The sequence below is a fragment of the Danio rerio genome, chromosome 11 (assembly GCF_052040795.2).
Source record: "Danio rerio strain M-AB ecotype USA chromosome 11, GRCz13ab, whole genome shotgun sequence".
In the NCBI taxonomy this organism is placed as follows: domain Eukaryota; kingdom Metazoa; phylum Chordata; class Actinopteri; order Cypriniformes; family Danionidae; genus Danio; species Danio rerio.
Window position 1 is genome coordinate 11,182,632 of NC_141031.1, and position 22,416 is coordinate 11,205,047.

The window sequence follows — 22,416 nt, forward strand, 5'->3', positions numbered from 1 at the left end:
CTCGTCTACAATGAATCAGCCAGAATTACCAACGTGAAACGCACCACAACAGGGATATACAGGACGGAGAGCTTGGGGTTTCAAATTAAAAGTCTATGAAACGTTAAAAGCGCATAACATGATGACATTTTAGATACCGTTATATAACATATACATAAAAATGAAACTATGACTAGTTTAATACTAATTTATTTAATGAAATAAGTATGACGAAACTTGTATTTACTATATTTTTTAATGTTTTCTTTAGTGTTTCGTAAACGCTCTTCGTTTTGTTTCTGTTTTGTTTTTCTGTTCTAATTGCCTAATTTCACAAGATGTTTGATAATAAGCTGTTTACTTTACTTTGCTGATTTGTACTCTGTATCCTTTCATTTCCTCTTCTCTCTTCAAGCAATTTTGACACCTAGCAGGGAATTCAATCCCCTGCTGCCCCTCACTCACAATCACAAGCCCCCCATGACCTCAGACGATCAATGCACAAAAACAATTTAGAATTGTCTGACAACAGAGAAGCATCTGTTCAAGGTGGACCAATCCATAATTTACAGGTGAAGTGTACGTATATTTGGGTTATTTTTTTATTATCACCAATTATTTGCCAGTTAAAGGAGCTATATCTGTAGAAAGCAGTGATAATGATTGCAAAGTTATATATCAACACCACAAATGCAATATACACTGGGTCTACATTACAGTAGGATTTCCTAAACTAGGTTTAATGAGAGCTGCAATGGGTTTGTGAGTTGGTAAAAAGCTAATAATGTATTAGGAGAAAAAAGGAAAATCTAAAGATAAACAACTAAACAATAAAAAAAGGTTAGCACTGTTGCCTCAATGCAAGAAACTCGCTGGTTCGAGTTTCGTTCTGATTGGCATTTCTGTGTGGATCTTGCATGTGCAGGTTTGCTCTGGTTTTTCCCACAGTCCAAAAGCATAAGGTATTGGCATCACCATCCTGATCCACAACTCCTTAACTTTCTGATTTTGACTGCAATGCAATAATGTGCACCTTTTGTAAAGCTGTTTAGAAACAATAATTACTTTGAAAAGTGCTATACAAATAAACATGAATTGAATTGACTGTAAATAATGGAGAACTCTGCCATTGCAAACCAGCCCCTGTATACAATCTAACTTTTAACCTTAAGCTTTTGCACAATGGTTTTATTGCTCTTTAAATAGAATCAATGAAAGAGAAAACTAAAGCTAAAATGTTTATCACATTTCTTCTACTTAATCACTGGGTGATTTTAGATATTTGGTGTCCAAAGCCAAATTTTCCCACCCTTTTATAGAAATGGTTAGATTTTAGATTGTTTATAAAATGTGTCATTTATTTTTTATAGATCCCAAGATGTTACATGCTATAACATTACAATATTTTCAGTAAAAAATGTCTTATATTGCCAAACAACATGATTTTTTGATTAGGCTGTGCATTTTTTTTTCTGCCGTGTATCATTGTCTTATCAAAATACTTTACATTTGGAAATATGACCTTTTTGTACTTAGAAAAGCTCTAAATGGTAATTGTCCTAATTCTACAACCTTAAATCAATTTAAAATAACTGTTTTTCTAACAAAAACGTGTATCTGTAAATCTTGCATCAATTCTGTTGCCCCATACAAATCTTTGTCTTTAACTTGGTGGAATTTTCTCCCAAATATATGTAAAAACAGATAATTTAGTATTTTTCTCTTGCACTGAAAAATGTGTGTGCTCTCTCTGAGAAATGAATGACTTGAATGACTTTTAAAAGAACTTGAACTGTCAATACTGTCACCAAAACTTCAAAAATAAAGTATGTATGTAATTGATCACACATTGGTCAATCTAAAAATATTCATTTATTCACTTTCTTTTCGGCTTAGTCCCTGTATTAATCAGGGGTCGCCACAGCAGAATGAACCGCCAACTTATCCAACATATGTTTTACACAGCGGATGCCCTTCCAGCTGCTGTCCATGAAAACATCCACACACACTACAGACAATTTAGCTTACCCAATTCACCTGTACCACTTGTTTTTGCACTTGTCGGGGAAACCAGAGCACCCAGAGGAAACCCACGCCAACACGGAGAAAACATGCATACTCCACACAGAAACGCCAACTGTGCCAGCTGAGGCTCGAACCCACGACCTTCTTGCTGTGAGGCGAACGTGCTACCCACTGCCATGTGCTTTTAGCATTTATGCTAGCAAATGAACTTTTTGGCTGGAAAGTTTTATTAAATTAATAAGCAATTACTAGAAACATGCGAAATTCATTTATTTTTGTTGCATATGTCTATTAATTAGCAGAATTTATCTTGTTGTACTATTTTACCTTATTTTTGTTTTTTAGTATGTTGTAATACATTTGATTCGAAGCATTTCAAGATTAGGAGCAAAATTAAAAGGAATAAATGAAAATACTCCCAAGTGGTTCTTTTTTCTGTTAAACACAAAAGAAGATATTTTGAAGAATGTTAGAAACCAGTAACTTCTGACTTCAATAGATACAGTGGCTACCAGTTTAAAAACACTCTTTAATCTTCATTGTGAACAATGGATTAATTAATTTAATCAAGTTTTGACAAGTGAAGGGTGAGCAAACGATGACAGAAAATCCTGTTTTTGATGAACTATCACTTTAAGAACAGTTATGTTTTAGAAAGATTAATACAGACTAGCACATTTTTTGAAAATATTTTCAATTAGACTCACTCAAGTTGCTATTATTAGCACAATATTGTAATTCAGCTTGAGTGACTGTACTTGTGTCGCATCATCCTGTTTATTTGCTCTTCTGTGATGTAATGAGCGTTAGTAACCACTAGACAGTAGGCTTGAGCTATAATGGGACCTGCATCCCGCATTTATCCTTTCCCCTTGCAGAGTAAACGAAAATCTAATAATCTACACTGCAAATAATGCTTTTCTTACTTAGATTTTTTGTCTTGTTTCTAGTCCAAATATCTAAAAGTTCTTATATCAAGAAACGTTTTCTAGGCAAGCAAAATATATTGTCTTGTTTTCAGAAATAATATCCCAATATTAAGGGAGTTTTTCCTTGAAACAAGCAAAATAATCTGCCAATGGGGTAAGCAAATTAATTTTGTTTTTCCTTTTGACATAAGATTATTTTGCTTACCCCATTGGCAGATTATTTAGCTTGTTTTAAATGAAAACTCACCTAATTTTGGCATATTATATCTTAAAATAAGACAGTATGTTTTGGATTTCTAAAAAATTCTTCTTGATTTAAGAGTTTTTGGATATTTGGACTAGAAACAAGACAAAAAATCTAAGTAAGAAAAGCATTTTTTGCAGTGTACACATGTATGGCATTTAAAAAGCACAATATACACTACCACTGCTCACCCCCAGTTGTCAGTTGACCTCCAGCTGATGAGATCTGCAGTCAAATGTTTTGCCACTGTCCTATACTTACTATAATATCCTTGAAAAAAGTTTTAATCCTCTATACTCTATGTAGGATATACACTTGGATAACTCTCACGCAGCATGGATTACTCTTACTTGATCGAGCTCTGTCTGGTGGATTTTTCTTCTATCAGTCCGCCTAGACTCGTGAGCCGAGGTGGAGGACTTGCTCTGTATTTAAAAAGAAGTTCACCTGCCATATGATGAGTGCTACTTCATTTGAATTACATATATTCAAGATCTTTCACGCAGTTACTCTTGTAGCGGTCTCTGAGGTCGAACCCTTTTTAGCCATTCCCAGAACTTGTCATAAGACTAAAGGTGACCGTGCTTTCTGTGTGGTGGCCCCACGTCTCTGGAACTCTCTCCCGATAGCACTGAGAACTCTGATCAGTTGACCTTTTTAAAAAGCATTCAAACTAAAGACGCACTTTTTTGGTCAAGCTTTTAATTAACAGTAATAGTGTTTCTTAATTTGGATTTTTAATTAGTTTTAATTTGTTTTAACATGTCTTCTTTAATTGTCATGTGTTCTTTTAGCTGTTTTCTAATATTGCAAAGCACTTTGTGTCTCAATGTCTGGGAAAGGTGCTATATAAATAAACCTTTACTTACTTTGCTTACTTTAAAAATAATGAGGTATAAAGTGCCAAATGGGATAATGCTCGAAATTTCATTACTCAAAAATAAAAATAAAAATATGTCATTTACTATAACCCCTCTACTTGTTTTAAACCTGTATGTTTTTTTTTCTTTTTGAACAGAAAAGTAGATATTTTAAAAAAAGTTTGGGAAAAATGCAGCCACTGACTGACTTCCTTTGTATTGTTCTTACATAATTTAGGTGAACTGTCCCTTTAAGGCAAACAAGGAGCCTTCGTTTGAACCAGGGAGGTTTAATCAAATGCTCTACACTGAGCTACACCCCCACATCACCATCTGTGATCATACACAGTGTAAATACAGAGTTTTGATTTTGCCAGAGGTATAACCCAGATAAAGGGGTGCCAACGTGAGCAACTGTATTTGTTCTGGCAGTCAGCAAAACTTCAATACAACAGAACTCCATTGAGCAATGAATAGTATTGTAGGGAACCACAGCACAGAGCATTGAAATACAATGTTTTTTGTTATGCCAAAGAGTTCACATTAAATCCGAACCAGGATGGAGAAGTGTGCAACTGATGAGGCTTAAAGGGCCAGTTCAATCAAAAATGAAAATTCTGGCATCATTTGCATTATCGGTTACTTCCTTTCTTTGTTACTTTTAATTTCATTTAAAAAAAAACATGTTTTGAAAATAGGCTCTTTTCAGAACTCTCCTAGAGTTGAACAGTTTAAAATAATATATTTAATTGATTTCAGTGTCTATTAGCTTAGCTTAGCATAGATCCTTGAATTGTATTAGACCATTAGCATCTTTCTCAAAATTGTTAAAAAAGTGTCCTATTTAAATCTTGACCCTTCTGTATTTATTTAATGACATTATGCAGATTTTACAGTGTAAGGTGGTGCTGCTTACACTTTAAAAGTGAATAAATATGAAGTAAAATAAAGTGAAAATAAGTATAAGTACAAACTACTTTTTTCTAATATGTGTTTATAAATTACAATAATTTGTAAGTCTTATTTACATTGGAATTTATATTCTAATAATGGAGGCACATGACAACTTTATGCCAGAAGAGGTATTGAAAAACCACAAGGTGGCTGAATTTAAATGTTATGATAGCTGAAGCTTGCATTTATTACTTTCACTTTTGCCACCACTGTTGGTTTGTCTGATCTTCTAAGATTAGTGCTATCTCTCTCTTGGTCAAAGAAGTTCCACTTTTGGCTAGGTTATGTTTATCCTTGTTGTAAATTGTAGGGTTCGAGACATTTAAAACATGAATCTTTAAGGAAGTGATACTAAAATGATCATTTTAAATCAACACAATCATTAATATGATGGGATTGTCAAGGTATGAATGTTTCATAAAGACACATTCAAGTTGATTTTTGCACTTGTTTCTACATTGGACTGATAAATGAGGCTGAGTATAACAACAGAAGACTTCAGATAGGAAATTTCTGATGCATCAATTATAGAAATGTATCATTTTTAAGCAAGATGCTAATGGTCTAATCGCATTCAATTATCTATGCTAAGCTTAGCTAAAAGTGAAATCATCAGGCTAGAGATCGGCTGAATGGATGTACAAATGGTAAAACTGTTTAACTCCATATTTGAGTTGTAAAAGTAGCCTTTTTTTCTTAAAAAAATGGAGTGCTTCTTTAAACACAAAAGAAGAGATATAGAAATTTGTTGGAAACATATTCATGGCATTTGTTTTTTCTGCTCTCCTATATCCATAGCTATAGCGCTTGTTAATTTTTTCCCTCAATTTTTAAACATGATAGCCTTAGTAACTCATTTCTTATAACTGATTTATTTTATCTTTGTCATGATGACAGTAAATAATATTTGACTTTATATTTTTCAAGACACTTCTATACAGCTTAAAGTGACATTTAACTAGGTTATTTAGGTTAACTAGGCAGGTTAGGGTAATTAGGCAAGTTGTTGTATAATGATGGTTTGTTCTGTAGATTATCGAGAAAATATATAGCTTAAATGAGCTAATAGTTTTGATGTTGATGCAGGTGCTATGATAAATACTGCATGTCTACTAAACCCTGTTTAATATTGTCATAAATCATAGATAAGTCATAATCAATTAATTACCTACAGTATAAATGATGATTGGACAACTTATCTTCATATCTTTATTTATTTAAATTGCATTTTCCTAAATGTAAATCACATCACCATTCTTATCATTAAATTGTTGTCCAGCATTCCACCACAATTGATTAAGAATCACTGTAGCATCAAATTTTCCACTGAATAATACACACTAAATTAATTGCTTGCTATTAACACATAGCCTACTCTGGAATTTGCTGTGCTGAAATAAGTCAGTGGGAAAACCGTGGGAAAAGATAAACATTTACAGATTATGAATGTACTGGTTTAAATGATGAAGGTAAGGTTTACAAAATCAGTTGTGAATTAATTGAAAATTAAATCTTTACAGTTCAGTACATCGGTAATCGGTACAGTTTAGGTATTCATGGATGGTTTATAAACTGAAGGATCAGATGCAGAACTGTTTGCTTTTTTTTGTAACTCTGTACTACACACACTGTTCAGTTCTCTGTCGGATGTATATCTACACTAAATACAATTGTAGAATTCTACATGAATGAATACCCTTTTTCAACATCTTATATTGTAGTTAACTTAATAGATTTAAAGACTGTAAAATTGTGCCATGTCAAAGGGGGCACCCGGATTTGAACCGGGGACCTCTTGATCTGCAGTCAAATGCTCTACCACTGAGCTATACCCCCACTGGCAACATAAGTAGCATGTCCAGTTTAACTGCATGTGAATAAAAATCCACTCTAAATCTATAACTAATGATTTATTTTGCTAGCTCACATTGTTATTCTTTAGATGAACAATTATTCTGTGCCAAATAATCCACTGAATAAAAATGTTTGTTTTGGTAATCTTGATAATCCATTTGCTTCCGTGTTTGGAGTCAGTTTGACAGCTTACGCCACAATATTTTTAACCATGCTCCTTTTACCATTGGATTGCTAAAAGGGAAGGATGTGCAAAAAGAAAGCCCCGCCCCCTACTCAATATTCTGTTTTAGATAAAAATACACCATTATACTAAAACAGATCTCAGTATTATATCTTTCTTTTATTTTTTATTCATTTAAAACATTTTAACACAGTTTATTCTGTTTGTAATAATTTATATTCTTTATTTTTATTTATTATACTTGTATTCTGTGTTTTTGTTATTCTTTTTTACATAAAGCACTATGAATTACCATTGTGTATTAAATGTGCTATATAAATAAGCATGTCTTGCCTTGAAATAAAAGTCTCAGCAACTTTTAGTTCACCCAGACTTTAATAGTTCTACTGTAGTTTTACTGTAAATATACAGTTTTGGTTGTACCAAAGAAGCATCCAGATAAAGGGGTTCAATGTAAGCAACCATATTTGCTCAGCCACTGAAAAACAGTAAAAAATAACTGTAAAAAGAAGATTAAAGTTCAGTGTAAGTTACTGGAAAACCACATGAAGAGAAGACCAAAGGTTTACAAAGGAGGAACCCGGATTTAAACATGAGATCGTAATCTGCAGTCAAATATTTTACTACTGAGATATATCTTCTTTATCTGAAAATGGAAGCTGTATGGGATTTTCTGCAGGTTGTCAATTGCATGTTTTGAGCATTATTCTCCTGGGATTTAGATGGGGCCTATACTGAAAAATGTTGGGGCAAGTAGCCACTTACATCCATAGGAGGAACATAATATACTAGAAGTGAATGGCTGCTTATTTCTCTCATATACTCAACAGAAGATATTCAACAGAAGAAAGAAAATCATAAATGTTTGAAACCATTTTAGTGTAACATTTTAATCTTTAAAATATCCTTTAACTTGAGGTTTTTAAATATATATGTATATCAGCACTGGTGGGAGGCCTGCGTTGGCACGAGGCCATAGGCCGAGTGCCTTAGCGTCTGACCAGTGCTGATATACAGCCATATCGCACTGCTACGAGTGTGATATAGCATTTATACAACAGTTCAACATCACAGTATAAATAAGAAAATCAAACACAGAGAGTCTAAAAACCCTTTTTTTTTATTAGGAACTACTTTCATCCGCCATTCATTCACATCTGTAGCTGACGTCAGAACAGCAGAAGCATTACTAATTCACCAACGTCACTTTAGAGATAGTGTTTTAATGACTCTGTCTAAAGTGATGGCAAAACTGCTGATTGTGCTTACACTATAAGATTATAAGGCTGAACGTGACATGAAATGTCATATGTCATATGTCTACAGAGATATCTTCTTACAGTGTTATAGTCTGCAGTATTTCTCTGGTGCAATCGGGATTTCACAAAAATTAACCCCGAAAATAACAACGAATCCACTAACGTTACCAGACTGCTGTTGTGTTTGCGATAAGGAAAAACGCTAAACACATGCGGACTTTGCTTATTTCAATCTGCCAACACAACACAACACAAATCGGTATAAATACAGCACTACAACATACAAAACGAGAGATCATCTAACCTGCCAACATGTCTCTGAAAACCCGGGAGTCCGGGGGTGAGGGGGTGTTCGGGGGTGAGGTTGAGAACAGGAGGATGCAGCGGGTTTTGGGCGGCCGCTTTGATCGCGTACTGTACCAAAGTTGGCAACCCGGGGGTGTTTAGTTTACAGATTGTACCAAAGAGGGGGGTGGGTGAACTTACGGGAGTTTTTTTAGAAAGAAAAAAAAACGGGATGTTTGCAGGAGACTAAAATTTGTCTGAAATACGGGATACTCCCATAAAAAACGGAAATGTTGGCAGGTGTGCTTACCAGTTTAATATTAATTTAATCTGCTATATTAGAAATCAGACTGTTATATCTTCTAAGCGTAAGGGCTTATTATGCGGTTCTGTCGCCATCTTGCGGATAGAAAACGTCAACTGTCGCCGACAAGCTGTCTCTCAGACATTGTAAATATTTAAAAATAGGCTATGTTCTTGCAAATAAACTGCATAGTTGCAATCTAAACAACTACATTCTCGACTAAAAAGCCTCAAAATTATATTTTGTTGTCTAACAACAGTAATATTTGTCTAAATGTAGTGTTTGCTTGTTGCTGGCTGTATGTGGGCAGAGTAATACACAAAGGGTAAAGAGGCTGTACTGATGCTGATATTACTTAAATATATCACAGCTATCAGAGAATCAGATTCGAGATCCAGACAGAACTGTTGTACACACACATATATATAAGTGCTGTCAAAATTTGTGTTAACGCATGCAACTAACTTGAAATATGCTTAAGATCAAGGAAGGAAAGTTTCAGTATAAAACAATTAATGTCACATTACCAGGCTGTCTAGTGTTTCCTTTAGAGCTTATTTAATTTCGTATTTTTCATTTTTAATCTTTCGACTTTTGTTTTAATGAAATTTGATACCAAATGCTGAATGGAAAGAAAAACCTCCGCATTTCGTGAATCGGTCGTCCTTTAAGGTAATCAAAAATTGCTGTTTACATGGTAGACTTTTAATAAGAGTATTATTTTAATAATATTAATATTGGTGTCCATGTAAATGTATCAGCGAAAGTGCCAGATGATGTCGCGAGATGTCAAAGACAGCGCATTCCTCTGAAGGGAGTCGCTCCGGCTGTGCTGTCCTGCGTGCGTTGTGTGTGAGTCTATGTGTGTGTACGTGCGTTTCCTAGCAACAAGAACTAATGCATAAACATTGCCGATGTCGCCGTCCGTATTCCTCAAAGTTGTTAAAATGTTTAGAGATGGTGTGACCAAAATCCCTGCAAGAATTAGTCTTTGGTGTGCAACAACGCGAACCTGCATTTGATGTATCCCTTGATACTTCTAACGCCCTTGTCATAGCACCAGTGGCAACAAAATTAGGCACCAAAAGGCACAGCCCTATGCTGATTCAGTGATCCTGCTTGTGAGAGACTGTTCTCACTCTCAGCTCACATCATTCAAAACATAAGGTCCACATTGTCCTCCAATAATGTCAACAGACTGGACTGTCTTAGCAACTGGCTGAATGTGAAGGAGGACTAAGCAAAATTGTTTCTACTTTATAATTAATGTTCTCAACTATCAGCAATACAACTTTTCATTAAATGCAGTTGTTTGTATTCAATACTGTATTATTATTGTAATTTTCCAATTTCCATATTTGCAATTTCTGTATTTTGGCATTTTTGCACGTAGAATCCAACATGGAAATCATTTTTTTCTTTATTGGCATTGATTGTTTTGAAATTCATGTTTTTATTACTGAAATAAATATGGCTGTCAAGCCAGGACCTGACTTGTGGGTATGTTGTTTACATGAAGCAATCTGTTACAAGTTAAACAAAATTTGTAATAAACAATTATATTTTGAATTTAAATAGTTTTTGTTTTGCGTTTACATTAATTTAACATTTGAATAGCCAAAATTACAAGTTTCAGTCTTTTAAATGTGATTAATCATGATTAATTGCAAAAAAGTGTGATTTATTAGTTTATTTTTTATCAATTGACAGCACTAATATATATATATATATATATATATATATATATATATATATATATATATATATATATATAATCCAATCTTCATGTTCAGTTCTGTGGTATACAATAAAAACAGTGTCTCCTTTCAGTAAAACTCTAGCATGCCAAGTTGCGACCTTTTGACTTCTTGGAAACAAATCACAGCACATCAGTAGAACATAAAAACCTATAATGTCAAAGGGGGCACCCAGATTTGAACTGGGGACCTCTTGATCTGCAGTCAAATGCTCTACCACTGAGCTATACCCCCACATAGTGAGCCATTGAATAGATAATTTGCAGTGCTCCAAGTGCATGATGTTAGTCATACAGAAAGAAAGCATCCATATACTGTAAAGTGGCCCCAAAGGAAGGAAAAAAACATATTTGCTCAACCACTAAGACCTAAACATAAAAGCAGAGAATATGTTCATTATACATCAATAGAAATTGCTGGAATCAATCACTGTCTATTGGAACCAGAAGTGCATCTCCAATAATCAAAAACAGCAGTGTTTTGTTTTGCATGAATTAACTCTTTGGGCTCTTTCAAACACCCGGCGCAATGTGGCGCAAGGCGCTACGCTATTGTTGTTTGCTAGTTTTGTAACAATTTGCTTTTGTATAAAGTTATCATTATTAGCAGAATTATTTATTATATCCATATTTATATATTTTTTTTCAAAAACAAGCTTAGATTTGTCCACCTGTCAGGTTTGGACCATATGGGCATAGCATGTGTATTTGGATGTAACCTGGTTTTTTGAACACATTTCATTATTTTTGTTCATTTATTCGTTTGCTGGAAATAAGAACTAAATTTAGAAATAGTTTTGAAACAAATCTTTGCGCTTAACAAACGAAATTAATTATTTATAGGCTAATGGATGTCTGTGCATACAACATGTTTCCCTATCCACGAGAATGAAAGTGAAAGTAAAGAATGAGGAGGCTCGTCTCTCATTCTCGCTGTAGATGCTCTGTTTAACTGTTTTCTCTCTAGTGAAGGGTTCAGTCTTTCCAGATACAAAGTCCGTCATGTAAATAGCAAATGCACCATGGCATGACACAACTGACTCTTAAAGGGAATGGGAGATGAGACTCTGATTGGTTTATTCTCAAAACACACCTATAACTCATTAAGAAAATAAGCACAACCCTTTTAGAGCATGCGCCACGGCGCAAAGAGGATTTTTCTGTCCTTAAAATAGCAAAAGTGGATTCGGACATGCCCTGAATGCTTTTGCGCCCTGCGCTTTGCACATGGATCGTCAAAATAGAGCGCTTTGAATGAATTCAGTGAATAAATGATGTTTTACCGCCACCTACTGGCTCTTTTTGTTTCTTATTAAAAAAATGACTGTAATACAATATAAATTGATACATGTTAATATTTCATATCCACCAACGAATTAATGGATAAATAAAAATTACAATAAATATACTAAATAAAATTTAAATGAATGAGTACACTACAATTATTGAGTCCATTCAACAGATTTATAAGAAAACACCTCTCTCAGTTTTGAATTGATGACTATGGAGTCCTATAAAACGAGATGTTTGTGCAAATGTGGATTATTGGTTTTGTTATTGATTAGTCCGTAAACATTTGAATTACGTTTACTATTACTATTGATTATTCAGCAACATTTTAATTGAAATATATTTTTCTTAATCGAAAGATGACTGCACTCTTATAATAATGACCTTATCATGCAAAAATAAATCAATAATATCAATATTCACTGAGAAACTCATTGAGAAATATTTTAGGGGATGTACCTGCTGTGCACTGTGTTTAAGTACAGTATGTGTTCTGTAATGATACTTTGAGAAATCTATAAATCTCACTCCACCAGTACTTTTAATTAAACCCACAATTATATATTGTGTGACCTTATAATCTGGTTCCTCGTGATAGTTCTTAAAACGATCCGGAATGGACCACCATTTACAACAATTTTTAATAGTGTCACTATTATAATGACTTCACAATAAATACATTTTGGGTCAGAGTTCAGAATATGAGCAACAGCGAGGAGCCCCTCCACCAATCACAGCGCATGTTCCAGAGCTGCTGAGGCATCTGTTCCAGTAATTATCCCAATGGGACACCAGGAATGACCCCAGGCCAAAGTTCAAAGGAGATCTCCTGTCTGAGCAAAATCCTAAATGTTCTCCAGAGGGTGGCAGCATCTCTCTCAAACACTGACATGTCCTGTGGAGAGATGTGGGATGCTGGGGTGTTGTACGTGGGGGATGACTGAGTGTATAAAGACCTTGCATGTAAAGGGGCCTGGGTTGGCTGCTGTGGTGGAAAACTCACTTTTAATATTTGCTAAACAATGACTGCTTACTTTCTTCTTTCTTACTAGAAACATCAAATATTAAGAAACATATGCCTTCCTAAAGATGATACAAAATCAAATATTACAAAAAGGGTCATTTAGAAAGTGGTCATCTGCTTTGCATTCAATAACTGTAAATAAAAGCTTTAAAATCTAAAGCACTAAAGAGAACTGGGTGTCAACTGTGCTGAAGTAGGCCTTGAAGAGGGGGTGGGAAGATAAAACCTGGTGTCTGGTTAGCCTGTGTGTCGCACTCTGCAGCAACCGGTGTTCCTGTATGACAGTTGGACCTGTTCTTTGCAAAGAATAAAATCTTTTTGGAATTAAACCTTGAAAGACTTCTTGATCAGTAAGAGTCTCTTTTATTGAAGTTGCCAGCTGCCCTTGAAGGTCCTCAAATATTACAATGTGATTTTTATTTTATTATTACTATTTTTTTTACTGAAGTATTTGCTTGTTTTTATTCAAAATATCTAAACATCCTCAAATCAAAAAGCAAATAATATATATATATATATATATATATATATATATATATATATATATATATATATATATATATATATATATATATATATATATATATATATATATATATATATATATATATATATATATATTGACTTGTTTTCAGAATTAATGATAAAAATAAATAATGAGATTAATCAGTTTCAAAGTTTTAGCAAAATATCTCAAGATCACGGTCCAAAATGAATAGTACACCCAAATGCTAATGCTATTGCGAAATATAAAATACAATTTAAAAAAAGAGGAAAAATCAAGAAACATAAGAAAATTGTAGTTTGCTATATATATATGTGTGTGTGTGTGTGTGTGTGTGTGTGTGTGTGTGTGTGTGTGTGTGTGTGTGTGTGTGTATGTATATACATACAGTTGAAGAATTATTAGCCCCCCTTTGAATTTATTTTTCTTTTTTTAAATATTTTCCAAATACTGTTTAACAGAGAATAAACATTTTCACAGTATATCTGATAATATTTTTTCTTTTGGGGAAAGTCTTTTTTGTTTTATTTCAGCTAGAATAAAAGCAATTATTTATTTTAATTTAATTTTTTTTTATTTTATTTAAACACCATTTTAAGGTCAATATTATTAGCCCCTTTAAGCTTTATTTTTTAGTTGTTTATGTTCTTTTTTCCTGTTTAGAACATAACTTAACCTTTAATTGTCATTTTAAAGGGATTTATAAAGCATAAGTAATCCTCACTTTAGATTAGCTCACAAAACTGCATGAAGTTGAGTTAATAAAGCATGTATTAACATACAAATATACTATTAATATATGACTGAATAATAAGATGTATAAATGTTAATTTTAATAGTTTATTAATCATTTACTAACTAATTCTGAATGATGTTAAAAAACATTTAAGTACAACTGGTCTGAAATAATGCAATACTTAATTTATTAATGGAAAATAAAACATTAGCAAAGTATGAAAATACAGTTATTAAGCATGTTATAAATGTGTTTGTTAAGTCAAGTATAGAGTATTTGTTGCTGCAGTTATAAACTACTAACGTTTATTAATGTACAGTGACGCTTAACAGATAATGAATTCCACATTTACTAATGCTTGGTAAATGGTTTATAGTGTATAGTTACTATAAAGTGTTACCAAAAAATCTGCTCTCAGTTAAACAGAAATTGGGAAAAAATTAAAGGGGGGCTAATAATTCAGGGGGGCTAATAATACTGACTTCAGCTCTACACACTGATCCACATGTCTGCATCAATGCCTTCTCATTGGCACAGAACAGTGTGCTCACTAATTTGGATGATTGTGTTGGTGTTTTAGGGACAATGCTAAATGCTATTTGGCTACAAGCTTCGGAGAACCTAAAGCCTGTTGCACAAAACAAGTTAAACAAACACTGGGTTGCAGAGGAAATTTCAGGTTGACAAATCCAAAGATCTGTCAACTGGTTTAGGTCAGTTTATATAGGTTGTATAATAAATAGCATGGATCATAATGGCCAGACAGAATCTGCAGACATTTTTGCTATATATGCTCAGAATTTTGTACAAAACAAACAAACAAACAAACAAACAAACAAACAAACAAATAAATAAATAAATAAATAAATAAATAAATAAATAAATAAATAAATAAATTCTGCATATTTATGTGTTATGGTTTTGGAAGTAGTAACTAAAACACAAGAAATAAATAACACCTTTTATTTAAGTTTTGCATTTGAACCACTTGTTTGGTAAATAAAGTAAATCTCTCATATCTACTAGAAAACAAAAAAATATTACTTTACAACCTCTATTCTACATAAATCATATAAACATTTGCAGATTATTAATGCAAACCTGTCTCATTTGAGATATATGTCTAGGGCTACATTTTTGGGAGAAATGAGCCGAGGCGACATCTGTGTGCAGTTTTTACAAACTCAAATATGTAACTGGGCCATGTTTTCTCATTCACTCTCCTTTGGCTTAGTCCCTGATTTATCAGGAGTTGCCACAGCACAATGAACCACCAATTGCTTTGGCATATGTATTATTTGGCTGATGCCCTCCCAGCCACAGGCCACGTTTTCTCATACATGCCATTTCCACATCTTTCTTGTAAATCCACCATATTTACAAGCTGCACTTCAACATATCTACTGCACTTATACATTTGTAAATGTATGATATACATACCTACATATGTATTTGTAATTCTTGTTTATGACAAATAACAAACTGTACATTATGTTCATATCTGTTTGCATAGCCTTGATACATAATAGGAGTCTGTACAGTATGTTCATTTATTTGTAAATTTCTGATTAGTTAACACGACTTGTATATTATGTTCATAAACATCCATCTATAAATATTACCCATAGTTTATTTTTATAATTGCCCTTAAAACTTATACCTACAATGGGTATGACATTGTTATATTGCAGCCATTTGCTAAAATCTTTTTTTCTCATTAATGTAGACACCGTACCCTATATTGACAGAAAAACACAGAACTGATGACATTTTTGCATCTTTATGTTTTCAGAGCCTTTGCTCAGTATTTAGTAGAATCACCCTTTGATCTAATACAGTCATGATTCTTTTGGAAAAGATGCAACAAGTTTTTCACACCTGGATTTGGGCATCCTCTACCATTCCTTCTTGCAGATCCTCTCCAGTTCTGTCAGGTTGGATGGTAAATGTTGGTGGACAGCCATTTTTAGGCCTCTCCAGAGATGCTTAATTGGGTTTAAGTCAGGGCTCTGGCTGGGCCATTCAAAAAGTCACTGAACTTGCTGCTACTGCACGCCTGTTTAGACCTAAACTGCATTTTGTTGCCTTGTACTTAAACGGTTAATAAAAATAAAGTTTATTCTAATCTAAAATCGAATCTAATTTGTGTCATTTAGGCAACATGGTGGTGCAGTGGGTGGCGCTGTTGCCTCACAGCAAGAAGGTTGCTGGTTCGAGCCCCAGCTGCGTCAGTTGGCATTTCTGTGTGGATTTTGCATGTTCTCCTCGTGTTTGAGTGAGTTAAGTCCGGGTGTTCTGGTATCCCCCACAGTCCAAAGACGTGGTACAGGTGAATTAAGTAAGCTAAATTTGCCGTAGTGTATGTATGGGTGTCAATGCAAGGGTGTATGGGTATTTCCCAGTCCTTGGTTGCGGCTGGAAGGGCATCTACTGCGTAAAACATATGCAGGATAAGTTAGCGGTTCAATCCGCAGTAGCGACCCCTGATTAATAAAGGGACAAATCCAAAAAGAAAATAAATGAACATATTCATACAAGGTGAGCTACTGAGCAAACTGGTCACTTCGAAAAAAGCTGCCCATATGGAGATAAGCAGTCAGAAGTAGTGCAAAAAAGTGTCATATTACATCATAACATTTGCTTTCCACACAAAATGCAGCCAGACATATGGCAGGACACATATTTCACGCTTGTGATATTTCAGGGATACAAAGTTAGCGTTAGCTCTACTATAAAAGATCTGGGTGTCATATTAGACAGCAATCTAACTTTTGAAAACTATCCCATGTCACAAAAACTGCCTTATTTCATCTGAGAAATATCGCTAAATTACGAAATATGCTATCCATCTCAGATGCAGAAAAGCTAGTCCATGCTTTTATGACTTTGAGACTGGATTACTGTAGTACTCTATTTGCTGGCTGCCCAGCATCCTCTATTAACAAACTTCAATTAGTACAAAATGCAGCAGCCAGAGTTCTTACCAGGTCTAGAAAATATGATCATATCACCCCAATTTTATCCTCCTTACACTGGCTGCCTGTTAAGTTTCGTATTGAAATTAAAATATTACTTCTCACCTATAAAGCTCTAAATAATCTAGCTCCTGTTTATCTAACCAACCTTCTGTCTCGCTACAATCCAACTCGCTCTTTAAGATCTCAAAACTCAGGACTTCTGGTAGTACCTAGAATAGCAAAATCGAGTGAAGGAGGTCGAGCCTTCTCTTTCATGGCTCCTACACTCTGGAATAGCCTTCCTGACAACGTCGGAGGCTCAGACACACTCTCCCAGTTCAAAACTAGATTAAAGACCTATCTGTTTAGTAAAGCACACACTCAATGCATCACCTAGCGGGTTCCACACAGACTTCTGCATCTTGCTTATATACACTATGAACAGCAGGTACGCTAATTATTCTCTTTATTCTCTATTTTCACCTGGGGATACTCATCCCGAGGTCCTCAGATTATGCAGAGTCACTGATCGGATCCAAGACCAGCGACGAGATGATCCCAAGATTTCCATATCCGGGACCAGGCCGTATCCTAAGCTGCTGCTGCGCTGATGGTCATAGGGAGTGGAGAACATAAGTCTGATTCCAGCAACGCTCCAGGGACAGACGAGTCTTCGCTGAGGCCATCTTCCAGCCTCCACCGCGGTGACTGAAGCTCTGTACAAGACTTTTGGCCAGCGAGAAATTAAAATGGTCGTGCCCAACTGAGTCTGGTTTTCTCAAGGTTTTTTTTTTCTTCACTCCTATCAGGTGAAGTTTTTTTTCCCTCTCCGCTGTCGCCAATGGGTCGCATGGTTCAGGATTGGTAGAGCTATGCATCGATGAATTTGCTCTTCAGTGTTTGAACTCTCAGTAATGATTTTAAATCACACTGAACTGAGCTAAACTGAACTGAACTTAAACACTAAAAATTTAACTACACTGTTCCAGTTACTATGACCATTTATGTGAAGCTGCTTTGACACAATCTACATTGTAAAAGCGCTATAAAAATAAAGCTGAATTAAATTGAATTTAATTGAATTCCTAAAAATGTAGCACTGGGCACATATCTTCAATGAGGCATTAATACTGAATTTATAATATAATTCTCAAATTATTATTTACATAAGTTAATAAATAGAACCAAATATTTGACTAGAAAGTCTGTGTAAATCTTTGGGTGCAGATTTCATATAGTCCTAATTAGGAAACAGCCAGCATACATCGTCTTTGCATAAGGTCCATGAAGCTCACAGTTTTGCTTGCTGTCAGTCAAGATATGTGACAACCTAAAGGCCCTGTAGCATTTAAATCTTGCTCGGATTAGATTGATATCTGTTTCTGGTGTGAAACTCTTTCTGATGTGCAACCTGAGCTGCTTCCTCTGCTTCAGCCCCTGACAGGAAGTGTTACAGCGAGAGGTGTAGGATGACTTCCTGTGGAAATGGATCCTGTGCTAATCGAATCAGATATGCTGAGGCTCGGTCTGTAGAAGAGCCACCTGTCAATAAAGCTGAACAGACTCTCTTCCTGTTTATGCTTTCATAAAACAGTCATTAGGGAAAGAACTCGGTGCTTCTTCGATGGTTTTGCTTTGTGTGGAAGATTTTATAATTGAAATGGCATTGTGGTAAATCAATCAATACTGTAGCAAATGCATTAGTTTACAATAATGGTAATATGACTGCTACACACACACACACACAAAAAAAATAGAATTGAATAATGTTTGATGATCTCCCAGTACTGAGTTGTGGCTGGAAGAGCATCCGCTGAGTAAAATATATGCTGGAATAGTTGGTTGATTCTGTTGTGGCGACCCCTGATAAATAAGAGACTAAGCGGAAAGAAAATGAATGAATGAATGAATGAATAAATGTTTGATCTTATTGAGAACTCTTATTTTAATGAATATAACTATTTAATAAAACCAACATTCATTGCATAAATTCACTGAGAAATTGATTTAAATATTAAAGAGCACGTATGATGGAAACCATCTTTTGTAAGTTGTTTGGACAGAACTGTGTGTAGATATAGTGTGTCCACAGTCATATTTGGGTGATATAAACACAATCGGCCCTATCATACACCCGGGCGCAATGTGGCGCAAGGCGTGACGCAATTGTTATTTGCTACTTTCAGCTCGACGCAAGGGTCATTTTGAGGTGTTGCGTCACGCTTTTTTAATAGCAAATGCATTTGCGCTCATATGTGTGCCCATAGGCGTTCTGGTCTAAAAAAGCAGGCGTGTTTTGGCGCGATGCTATTTTAAGAAACTGTAAATAGTCTGTTCTTTAGAGCAGAACAAACCCAGTCCGGCGCAGAGCGCGTTAGTTGTGCGCCTTGCTTACACACTGCTTAATCCACACAAGATGTAGAGCAATACGCAAATAACTTTACATATGAAAAAGAATTTAAATATTAAGGATATATATATACATGATATAAAGATATATATATATATATATAGGATATAAATATAAAGAATTAAAATATTACAAAACATATTATTTTCTAAACTACATGAAATTACATACATAGCAGGTGTATTTGGAAATAACTCAGTATTTTGACCACACTTCGTTATTATTGTTCATTTATTCATTTGCTGGAAATTAGAACTGAATTAGCAAATAGTTTGTAAACAAATCTTTGCGCTTAACAAATGAAATTAATTATTTATAGGCTAATTGATGTCTGTGTGTAAAGGTTTCCCTATCCACGAGAGCAAAAGCGAAAGTGAACTTACTTTACGTCATGTAAATAGCAAATGCGATTATGGCGCGACGCAGCTGGCTCTTTAAGGGAATGGGAGATGAGACTCTGATTGGTTTATTCTCAAAACACACCTATAACTCATTAAGAAAATAAACTCAACCATTTTAGACCATGCGCCATGGCGCAAAGCGGATTTTCCCGTCCTCATATTAGCACATATGGATTCTGACACACCCTTAATGCGTTTGCGCCCTGGGCTTTCCGTTTTGCACATGGACCGTCAAAATAGAGCCCAAAAAGTCTCTTCTTAAATTTCCTGATGTTAAAATAAGATCCAAATCCCTCCCATTTTGAGGCTGACCACAACGTGATGTAGGAGTGCGGTTTCCTTACCCACCGGATTGATTGACAGCCACAAATTAACATGTCTCTGTAATGCGTGTAATCATATCGACAAGATATGACGTGAGCAAAAACAACTGGAACTAAAAGGTCTGTTAAGCTCTCTATGATCATCAATCATCATCAAATGTGATTAAGAATTGGTTTTACAGGATTTTAAAACAGTGCATGCTTGTAATAAATTACAGCAATTTTACCATCTTTACTTTATCAGCACAGCCGCATGTCAGAACAGTTATAAAAGAAGACGCTTCAATCCCAATTTGTGTAAGTTAAATCAGGTTTATTTTGTACATCAACATAATGGATATCCATACATCATGGGTATTACCATGTATCCTGTTACATTTGTCATGTGTGTGTGTGAAATTTTTAATGACATTGTGTGAGACTCATCAAAAGGCTTGAATTAACTCCACAACGAATACATCAAATAATCATTGGGAAAGTTCTTACTGTATTATCTCTCACAAATGTTATGTGAGATCTGCTTCCTTCATGTCTGTCACTGTGCTGTTTATCTGACAGTGTGAGATTGAGGCACACTCAGGCAGGCATGTGGGAACGGTGGGTGGGAAGAACTAGCATTAAAGGCACAGTCAACAAAACAACTACAATGGGTACAAAGCAGAAAATTCCAATATTCTGAAAGATATAATAAATAATCTGATGGGTGTTTTTATCTGAAAATTCACAGACACATTCTGGACACACAATATACTCATCTTACATCTTGAAAAAGGGGTCAAATAGGTGTCCTTTTAAAAGGGGATGAACTTATTTGCTGTACATAATCTTGTATCTAAAACCTGACAGGTGGGCAAATCTAAGCTTGTTTTTAATAAAACAAATATAAATATGCATACAATAAATAATACTGCTAATAATGATAACATTATACAAAAGCAAATTATTAATTATAAATTGAAAAAGCCCCCGGAGATGAAGAAGGCATGAAAGCATGGTTTTTATATTTATGTAGGCTAGAAAATAATATTTTTTCTAATACTTTAATTCTTTATATTTGTATTCTCTATATATATCCTTATTATATCATATATATATATATATATATATATATATATATATATATATATATATATATATATATATATATATATATATATCCTTAATATTCAAATTCTTTTTCATTTGTTAAGATATTTGCGTATTGCTGTACACACCTTCTTTTTTAGACCAGAACGCCTATGAGGGCACATATGAGCGCAATTGCATTTGCTATTTAAACAGCGTGATGTCAAAACGACTCTTGCGCCAAGCTGAAACTAGCAAACAACAATTGCGTCACGCCGCATTGCGCCAGGTGTATGATAGGGCCCTTGGAGTTTCTCATTTATATGATCCTAAAGATCTGTTTGATCTGTTAGGTTTGTATTCAGTGAGCATATCTGTAATGTATTGAGGTCCTATGCCATTTAGTGATTTATAGTCAACTAAAAATACTTTAAAATCTATTCTGAATGTAACTGAGAGCCAGTGTAAAGACAGATGTGATGTGCTCAGATTTTCTAATTCTGGACTGAATCCTGGCAGAGCGCTCAGGGTGATTGATGCAGTCTGTCTAATTGTCTTTTTAGGAAGGCCCGTGAGGAGGCCGTTACAGTAATCCACCCTGCTGCTGATAAAAGCATGAATAAGTTTCTCTAAGGCTTCCCTGGAAAAAAAGCATCTAAATCTTGCAATGTTTTTGAATCGATATATGCTTATTTTATTTACTGCTTTGTCATGACTATTGAAATTCAGATCTGACTCTAGAATTACACTAAGATTCTTGACCTTATTTTTAGTTGTTTGACCCTTAGAGCCTAGGTAAGCATTCACCTTGAGAAATTCATCTCTGTTCCCAAATTCAATGACTTCAGTTTTCTCTTTGTTTAACTGAAGACAGTTTTGACACATATTTATGTTACATAAACCTCAAAAGTACATAACTGATGAGAAAAGACTAATTAGCACAGTAATGTCAAAATAAAGCATTAAAAAGTGTCATGAAGGGAATTCTGGTAAAGTGTATTTACAATTATGCCCTGTATATATTTAGAAAATTTACAGGAAACATTGATTATACAGATATTTACTGTAGCAT

General features: G+C 34.5%; 2 non-coding genes across 2 annotated transcripts; both read right to left on the bottom strand.

Moving 5' to 3' along the window:
* Window positions 1-6,755: 6,755 nt before the first annotated feature.
* On the bottom strand, window positions 6,756-6,827 carry trnac-gca (transfer RNA cysteine (anticodon GCA)). Its single transcript has one exon. It is a non-coding gene; the product is annotated as a tRNA-Cys (tRNA).
* A 3,969-nt stretch (window positions 6,828-10,796) lies between these two features.
* trnac-gca (transfer RNA cysteine (anticodon GCA)) lies at window positions 10,797-10,868 on the bottom strand. The gene has a single exon. It is a non-coding gene; the product is annotated as a tRNA-Cys (tRNA).
* Window positions 10,869-22,416: the final 11,548 nt, after the last annotated feature.